The sequence below is a fragment of the Rattus rattus genome, chromosome 8 (assembly GCF_011064425.1).
Source record: "Rattus rattus isolate New Zealand chromosome 8, Rrattus_CSIRO_v1, whole genome shotgun sequence".
In the NCBI taxonomy this organism is placed as follows: Eukaryota; Metazoa; Chordata; class Mammalia; order Rodentia; family Muridae; genus Rattus; species Rattus rattus.
The window spans coordinates 33,718,984-33,728,419 of NC_046161.1; positions in this window are offsets into that span (position 1 = coordinate 33,718,984).

Consider the following 9,436-nt stretch of genomic DNA (forward strand, 5'->3'; position numbering starts at 1 on the left):
GGAGAACTGGAGCGAGGACCACTCCCTCTCTCGACTCTCTCCGCCTCGCTCGCTTTGGTGCCCCAACCTCTCCACCTACACACTTCCATCCATTCCTCCTACACACCCCATCTCCCAAATTCAACCCCCCCTGCTTTCTAAATCGCAGACTGCCAGGCAGATGTACGTCGGAGTAGGCACAAGGCCCCCAACATCTAGGGCACAAATACACATCTGGGCGCAGCACTCCCTACCGCCCATAGATAGAAAACCACGCACCGCACCCACCTCCCTATACTTTCACAGCCCAGAGTCCCAAACATTACTTCCTCTATCTCCCCTCTCTGCAAAGAGGTGCCCTCCTCACTCTAGCTCCAGAGAAAACTGATGATATGCAGCCTACATGATGGGCACATAGTGACACAGACGCTGTGCTCCAAGTCTCGTGCATCCATATATATTCCCAGGCTGAGTGGTGTGGCTATCTTCCCACATACAGACACTGCAGACACAATAGGCAAAAACAACTACACGGGCCGGGTACACACACCCTGCCAAGCACAGGTAAATTGTAGCCCTCCTGTTCGTTAGCACATAGATAAAATTGCCTGCGTTCTCCCGGCTGGCAATGTCTGCCTTAAGTGCTTTCTTTTTAAAATTTTTACCGAAAACACTGTACTAGCACATATTGATTCCACATAATTATTGGTTTAATCGTGACCTATTTGTGCCCTTTAAATAATGTTCACCTGGTTACCCTCTTTTGCCCCCTCCCACTCCTGACAACCCCCATTCTTGCCACAAGTATCTCTTTTACTGTCATGTCTTTTTTGCGGGGAAGGGAAGGAAACTATTGAATTTTATTAGTGTTGTTTACAGGAGCACAGGTAAGGGCTTGTTTACAGCATCATAGGCTATAATAGTAGTGACTACACCACTGAAGCAAATGTCTCTCCCTACCTCAACAACCCTTAACTGTATATAGATCTTCAGGGTGGGGTGGGACCTCATAAGCCCCTCCTCTTTCCACGACAGAGTGTTGATGGGCCCAATCCTGTGCAGATCCTTGGGCAGGTGATCCAGCTGTTGTGAACTCAAGAATACTATCACCAAGTCATGACTGGAAGTCATAATTCCATACCTCACCTCCCTTCTGGTTCTTAAACTCTTCCCACACCTTCCTCTGTGATGTTTCCTGAGCTGTGGAAGTATTGGTGCAGATATGTCCTCTCTATGACTGGGCATTCAATAGCCCCTTATTCTCAGTGCTTTGACTAGTTCCAAGTGTCTTCTGTCATCACTGACCAGGTAGGTATCTATTTAGTATCTACCCATGACCTGTGATCTGTCTACTCACTTTGAATGTATTTATATGCTGGTTCTGACTTAGCACACCCACCCATCCCACTCCTCACACTAGACTTCCTAACCTTTTGATTCATTGCCTCAAAATAAGACAAAAGTTAGTCACCCTCGCACTTGCTCTCAGGAAGAAGAAGGATGCTGTCAACTCAAGCAGTGTAGGGGTTATCAGTGGGTTTTGGCCCTTTGAGCCCATGCTGGGGAAGGATGTGGTTTGGAGAGAAGCTGGGAAGCAGAGATATGGAAAGGGACATCTGGGGTAGGCAGCTTGACCTTGTTGTGGTCTCTTAACCTCCCAGCCTGTCAGGGCAGTATAGCTGACTGTGATGCATGATACCCAGGTGGTTGGGATCCCTTTGAGAAAACTCAAGCCCTCCTCAGCTAAGTTCTCTAAGGAGGGACAGGAAAGGACAGCTACTGCTTAGAGAGGAAGGAATACGTGGTGGCTCTGGGTAGGACAGGGGACCTCAAACAGCCAAGCAGCAATGGATCACAGGCTAGCCACAGTGGGACTGAGTGTCTGGGTCATGGCTTTCCTTGTTAAAGGGAGAATGAGTGGGAGGGATATGCCAGTGTCCACTCAGGTTGGGGGCATGATTAGCCAGCTTGGGGCTCCAAGCTGAGCTGGTGGCTGGCTGGGATTCCAGGGTTGGGGTGTAGGGGTGTCTCTCCCAGCATGTTTGGGACCCACCCACCCCTGTAACAGCAAATCTGTTCCCCAATCTGTCTCTGGCACATCTTTAGTCCCCCCCACCTCCACCAAATGGCAGGATGTCCTAGGAACTAAGGTCCTTGCCTAAATGACAAACACATCTGGAGCCTCTGGCTGTGCCAACTTCCTCTGTGCTTTTTACTCCAGAACCCAGAGGAGAGACGTAAGGGGGAAACAGAGGGGCAAAGAGGATATCGGATCTGGACTGTGCTTTTCCCAAATTAGAGCTGAGGAATTCGGGATTTGGTGAGTCTGCAGTAAAGTCTTCGAGTTGCTAGGCAACATTGCTCTGCAGGCTGTGCTGCCTCTGGGCCCTTCTTCCTGCTGGTCAGAACTGAAGGGAGGGGTATCTTTACCCCCCTCTTCCAACTCCCACACAGCACCCCCCTCCCTTCCTCCTGTAAGACACCTTTGTGTGGGGTGAGGGTGTCTGAACACTGGCAGACCCATGGGAGACCAGATACAGCAACTGCCAGTTCCATCCACAAAACAACCGTTTCAGCAACAGCCCACTTGAAGTGCCCACACAGAACTGGCCTCAGTGCTTCGCCTGGGGGATGGGCAGGCTTCAAGGTGGGGAAAAGACAGAGAGGAAGGCAGAACCCAGATTGGGAAGACAGACACACTCACAATTCAAATACACAGACGCAAGTGACACCACACACACACACCAACTCAAAGGCACACAACACTAGCTGCTCATCTATCTTCAGGGACACCCTGAGCAGGCTGTCACAGTGTGACATCCAACACTTCTTCCTGTTGGGTTCCATCACTGCCTCTGAGCACAGCTGAAGGCTAGTGGGAAACCTCTCTTCTGGACACGGTGCCTGGACTTTGCCAGCAAGGTGAGCTGATGGGGCGCTGAGCCTGTGGTTTTCTAGGTGAGCTTGGAGAAGGGACAGGAGCAGCCCGGGGCCCTTGTGTGTGACTGCATGAATCTGGTCTTTGGCAAAGTGATGTCAGGTTATGCTCCCTACCACAGCTTGCTTAACTTTAGGGTCTGGGTGTAGGAGATCAAGTTTTAGAGAACGTCTTAGAGCTAGTTTAGTTTAGACCTTGGACCTTATACTTTTTGACGCCTCCAGTCCCAACAGTTCTGCCCGTTTGCCAGCTCCCACAACTGTCAAAGGAAAGGATTACAGACCTGGAAAGGAGAGTTCTAGAAAAGGCTGGGGTTGTGCGTGTGTGTGTGTGTGTGGGGGGGGAGCAAGGCTACTACCCTGGGACGGAGCCAGCAAGGATTGTAGAAGCAAAGACTAGAGGGTAAGGCAGGTAGAAAAGATGGTGTAACCAGTGAGAGGAAAAAAACCATAACGTAGTGTGAAGCCTCTATGGTCCAGTACACATCCTCTGTGGGACAGATGGAGATGGGATTTGGAGAGGGTTGGTCCTAGTAAGCAGAGAGGGGGGCAGGAAGGGTGAGGCGTCACGTGACTATCTATTTGCCAATACTTGTAGCTTCCCCTCCTGGGAGTGGGCCCTCTCTGAACATAGCATCCTCGCTCAAGCCCACAGAGAGACTCCATAATAAGAAGAGGTGGGAAAGCTGGAGGTTTGTGCCTTTGGCAGAGCTGATCTGGGGCTTCTAAGGTCAGGTTTTACCCATTTGAGTGGAGGGAGTGGGGGTAGCAGGAAATTCAGTTTTCTCTGCAAATATTTCAGCTTTCGCTGGAGTCGTATTTTTAGCAACCTGGTTGGCAGAGAGGGAGCCTGGGTACATTTTTAAAGGGGCCTGCGCCAGACTGGAGGGCTCTTTCCACCCCTAACCCACATGTCAGGAAAGAGGGGGAGGAGCGAGAGCACACGGCAGAAGGGTTGCGTTCAAACTCAAAATTCAGGGTTGCTGGACCTGCTTGACCATAAAGTTATCCTTATTAACAGTCATTAGGCCTCACCAGCACCCTTACTGTCTACAGCATCATCAAGGAGAGTAAATATTTCCCGAACTTGTGCTGTGAAGACAGTATAGAATCGTATAATATGTAGTTCATCCTCCATGTCTATGGGTGGGAATATATGGACTAGGCTAACTGTAGGTTACCAATATTCAGGGGAAAATAAACTCATCTATACCATTCAGACTTCCTTTCTTGTCATCATTCCACAATACAGTATAGGATTCATTTACATATCATTTACATTGAATTAAGTATTATGCATAAGCTAGAGAAAGTTTAAAATATACAGAAGGATCTGCATCGCTTACTCCCAAACATGTCATTTCAAACAACTTTTAAAATCATTTCAAAAAATGATTTTTATGCGCGTCTGTATATGTGTATGTCTCTGTGTGGGTATGTGCAAATGAATGTAGGTGCCCATGGAGACCAGAAGAGGGTGTTAGATTCCCCTGCAGCTGGAGTTACAGGCACCTAACTGGAGTGCTGGAGCCAGACGTAGGCTCTCTAAAAGCAGTACATGCCCTTAATGGCTGAGGCATCTTTTAGCTCCAAATATGTCATTTTGTATTAGAGACTTGAGCTTCTGGGACTCTCCCAATGGATATTCAGGGACAGACTCAGAAAGAAAGACCTGTCAGCAATGAGTGAAGACAAAACTCAACCCAAACAGTGTGTTACAGAGGGCTTCCACGGATGTCATCCAACGGGGTACTTCTTAGAGCATATTAACGTCTAATTCCTTTTTCTTGGATCAAGATTTGTGAAATGCCCTGTTACTTGTGTGGTACTAGGTCTCCAGTGCGATATAGAACTGCTGCTAGAGCATGTTCAGTTTCCTTTAAGAGGCCCCTCTCAGGTCTGGGGAGATGGTGCTGGCCCTGCAAGCATGAGGGCCAGTTTGGATGCTCAGCCTTCCTGCTAAGAGCTCCGTGCTGAGTGTGTGTGTGTGCGTGTGTGTGTATAGATGTTTGGAGCTCATTTTCCAGGTAGCCTACCTAACCAGTGAGTTCCGAGCTGGTGTGAGACCCTATCTGAAAAGTGAGCCGGACAGTCCCTGAGGGAGACACCTAATGTCACTGAGTGTCTACAAGCATTCGACTCGCGCAGGCACAGGCACACCTGTCCCCCCAACCTCCACAGAACTTCAGGCTCCGTGTGGCAGGTCGTGTTTGATTTTAAAAAAAAATTAGCCCTATCCACTTCCCTCTTAGTCCTCGTGCATAAAAGAAAAGCAATAAACCATACCGTACTGAGTGGATGACACAGATAGTAACCATTATGAGGGCTGAGAATTTGGATGATCACAAAGACTTTCTGAATAAAGCTGGCCTGAAGCCTGTAAGTGAAGGGGTCTGAGAGTGGGCAGAAGACAGGGAAGTAGGCACAAGTTTTGTGAGCCACGATGTTCATTTCAGGTCACTGAACTCATGCAACCTTTGCTGTAGCGGGAGGAACTCTGAGGACTGAAGTCTTGATCTTTTCCCCATACACGGGGGTTTTTTATGTTGGAAGTTCAGTGTCTCACGGCCATCTGTGATGACATACTGAGCATGTCTAGACCACGAGAGGCATACCAAATGGTACCCACTACCACAGTGCTCAGCCCCTCTGTTCTCTAGAGATCTCCCCAGCCTGGCCCTTGCTCCTGCAGTTAGGTTGGGGGATCTGCTTCCTTCTCATCCACCATTTCTTTTCTGAGCTGGGACTCAGTATAGTTCAAAACCCTGGATCTGGCTTGACTCTTGTTCTCGTTTGGCTCAAACATCTGCTTCTCCTACCTCTTCCCCTCCTTCAGTGTGCTTTCTGCTGATCCCGTGAGTAAAAGCTTCCTTTGGCTGATCAGTACCTGCTGGGCAAACACATCTTCCTGGAACATTTACTCAACAAGGGCATTTAAAGAACACGGCAGCAAGCGTTTAATATCATTTGAATAGCAAACTCCAGAAACAACCTGAAAATAGCCTCGTCAGTCAGAGGTCCAGACACACATATGTTTTAACGGATTTTTTTTTTTTAAATAAAGACAGAGTTTCATGTAGTGTTGTCTTGCCTCAAACTTGCTATAAATAGCCAAGGACCTTGAACTGCTGATTCCCCTGCCTTCACCTTCCAAGTGCTGGGATTATAGGATATGCCACCATACCTGTTTCATGTAATGCTGTGGATGGAGCCCAGGGATGAGTGCTTGCTAGGAGAGCATTCTATCAATAGGCTATTTTCATAGCTCCATTTTAATTGGCTTTTACAGCAAAGCCAATTAGCGAGTTACAATTCTTCTATTATTCCTTAGCTGTTTAAGGACCTTTGTCACTTAGCTTGATAGGCAAAAGAATAATTCTTGTTCAAGCAGCAATGTCAGTGCTGCTTATCTAAGTGATGGTTCTGGCCACTCTGTTGTTTCTGTCTACCTCAGAGAAGCTTGGAGAAAACTCGTCCAGAAGATGAAGATCCTCTGAAAACTACCCAGAAGGAGCATCTCCTGGTTTGTATGTATATGGTCAGTTTTGTAGCCCTGTGCCTCACCATGGTGATGCCCCCCAGAAGCTTGGAGTGGTTGTTCTGATCAAGTGCTTTGGTCTACGAATGGTTCACTGATCAGCTTGTATTAATACTTTGGGGATGCCTTTTGATTTCATTATTACCAAAGGTAGTCACATAGTATATATGGATACAGTGTATCTACCCATCCTTCATCACCAGTGATTTTTAACTCACCACCAAACTTTATATCTCTTATAATTTTCTCATTTTATTTATAAACATCTAAGTATGTATCTCTGAAATATAAAGCCTCCTTAGTACTTATTTTTTAACCTTGTGATTATTATATTGTGTGTTCTGAGAGAAAGAGATGAAATTCTAGGGACCCATTTTAACATGGTAGCATTTCCTAAGAGAGTGACACTTTCCTAAGAGAGTACACAGCATACAGACACCAATAACTGTGTATTGGTTGAGTTAATTTGATTGTGGTCATCATTTTATAATGTGCATATCTTACTTAGGGTTACTATTGCTATGATGAAATACCATTACCAAAAGCAAGTTGGGGATGAAAGGATTTGTTTGGTTTAAACTTCCACACCATAGTCCACGACCATTGAAGGAAGTCAGGGTAGGAACTCAAGCAGGGCAGGAACCTGGAGGCAGGAGTTGATGTAGAGGCCATGAAGGGATGCTGCTTGCTGTCTTGCTCTCTATAGTTTGTTCAGCTGCTTTCTTATTCAACCCAGGACCACCAGCCTAGGGATGGCCTAAGGGACCACCCACAATGTATTGGGCCTCTGCACATCAATCAATAATGAAAAAAAAAAACTTCTATAGGCTTGCCTATAGCCTACAGCCTACAGCCCAACATTAAGGAGACATTTCCTCAATTGAGGTTCCTTCCTCTCAGATAACTATAGCTTGTGTTAAGTTGACATCAAACTAGCCAGCACAGTATACACATACCAAATTATCACATTGTATACACTTTTCATTTGCCAATTACATTTATAAAATGTGAAACAATAAGGAAAATGAGAATTATTTAATCATTGTAGTTTTAGGACACTGTATGGGATATGGTAGATAATGTATATTTTTTCTAATAATTGAATGAATAAAGGGCAAAATTAATAAAAGTATGTCAAGAGGAAGCAAGATTTAGAGTGCAAAGTGCCCATTGCAATAATCAGGTATGACCTTACTGGAAATGGGGCAGTGTTTTTTCTTTTTAGAGGTCCAGTACCTCTTTGACAAGAACACTTGCTGTTTTCACAGAGGACCCAAATTCAGTCCACAGTACCCAGATGCCAGCCCCCAACCATCTATAACTCCCAACTCTAAGGAACCAGATGCCCCTTCCTGGCTTCTGGTAACACTGCACACATGCTGCACAGAAACGTACACACAGGCAAACCACTCATAGACATAAATTAAATGAATTGGGAAAAAAAGAACTAAAAAGGCAAGCCTTTCTGAAGGAGACAGATTTTCATGGCTCTGCAATCTGGTCTTAGGTTTCCATTCTTATGAGCTGAGACACAGAGATGTGCTTTTCATATGTCCTCATGGAGGAGGCTGTTTTTATGGGAACATGGCAGATAGAGTATGCCAGGGCTTGAAGACCAGGAAAAAGCCAGGTTTGTACCCTTGACTTGGTTTAATGTTATCATTTATTTTAGTTTTAAGATTTCCTTTCTTTGGCCTGGTGAAGTATTTCAACGTCATTTTACCTATGCCCAGCAGTGTTCAAGGTAGAAATATATAGCCTAGGTATTGGACAAGAGAGGCCAAGGTAGGCAGCGGGTTTGGTAGCAGTGAGCCTGAGCAGGTCCCACAAGAGAAACTTGCCTCAGAGTTTGAAGTCTTAACCCAATGTCTCATTCAGAGAGTCTCTATCTAGTGATAATCTCAAAAAGTTTTGTTTTGTTTGTTTGTCTATATACTTATTTATTTATTTATTTATTGTTTGTTTGTTTGTTTGTTTGTTTGTTTGTTTGTTTCTCTGTCTGTGTAGTCCTGGATGTCCTGGAACTTGCTCTGTAGACCTCAAACTTACAGAGGTCTGCCTGCTTCTACTTCCCTAGTGCTGGGATTAAAAGCTTTTGCTACCACTTCTCAGGGCATTTCTCTCAGGAGCTACTAAGACATTATTGATCCCACATTGCTTGAATAACTTCATATGCTAATGTGTGTTTTGGTTTGCTTTCTGTTGCTATGTTAAACACCAGGACTAAAAAGCAATTTGGGAAGGGAAGAGTTTACATCATCTCATGCTTATGGTCCTTCATCCAAGGAAGTCAGGGAAGGAGCTCAAGGCAGGACCTGCAGGCAGGAACTGAAGGAGAACCTGGGAGGAATTCTGGGGACTCTTTTGCTCAGTTTTTTTTTTTTTTAATTTTTTTTATTTTTTTTGTGGTTGTTGTTTGTTTTGTGTTTTTTTTTGTTTTGTTTTCATTTTTATAGAACCCAGAACTTCCTACTCCAGATGGCACAACCCACAGTGGGCTTGGCCCTTACACATCAATGATTAACCAAGCTCATTCCCGAGACATGCCCGCAGGCCAATCTGATGGAAGTGGTTGAGGTTTCCTCTTCCCAGGTGAGCTGTAGTTTGTGCCAAGCTAATAAAACCTGAGCAGTACAATGGCTTCTGTCTACTACAGTCAGTATCTATAGGGTGAATGAAGACTAAGGCATGACTGCTGATCATAAGGAGTTAAGGCTGGAACACCTACCAACGTCTTTAAACCTACAAAAAGGATCTTGTGCTGAAATGTCACAGGCGTGTCTCCCAGTAAACTTATTGATATAGAAATGTCTCTTACCCTTGAACTTCAGGAGGAAGGAGACATTGACAGAATCGCTCACATTGGCTGCCGTGCTGTGTGGCCACGATATAGGTAAACAATTAAAACCCAGTCATTGTAGCTTTCTTATGGGCCCTACCCAGAATGAAAGGCATTTTACAGTGCCTTGGGATGGGATCACG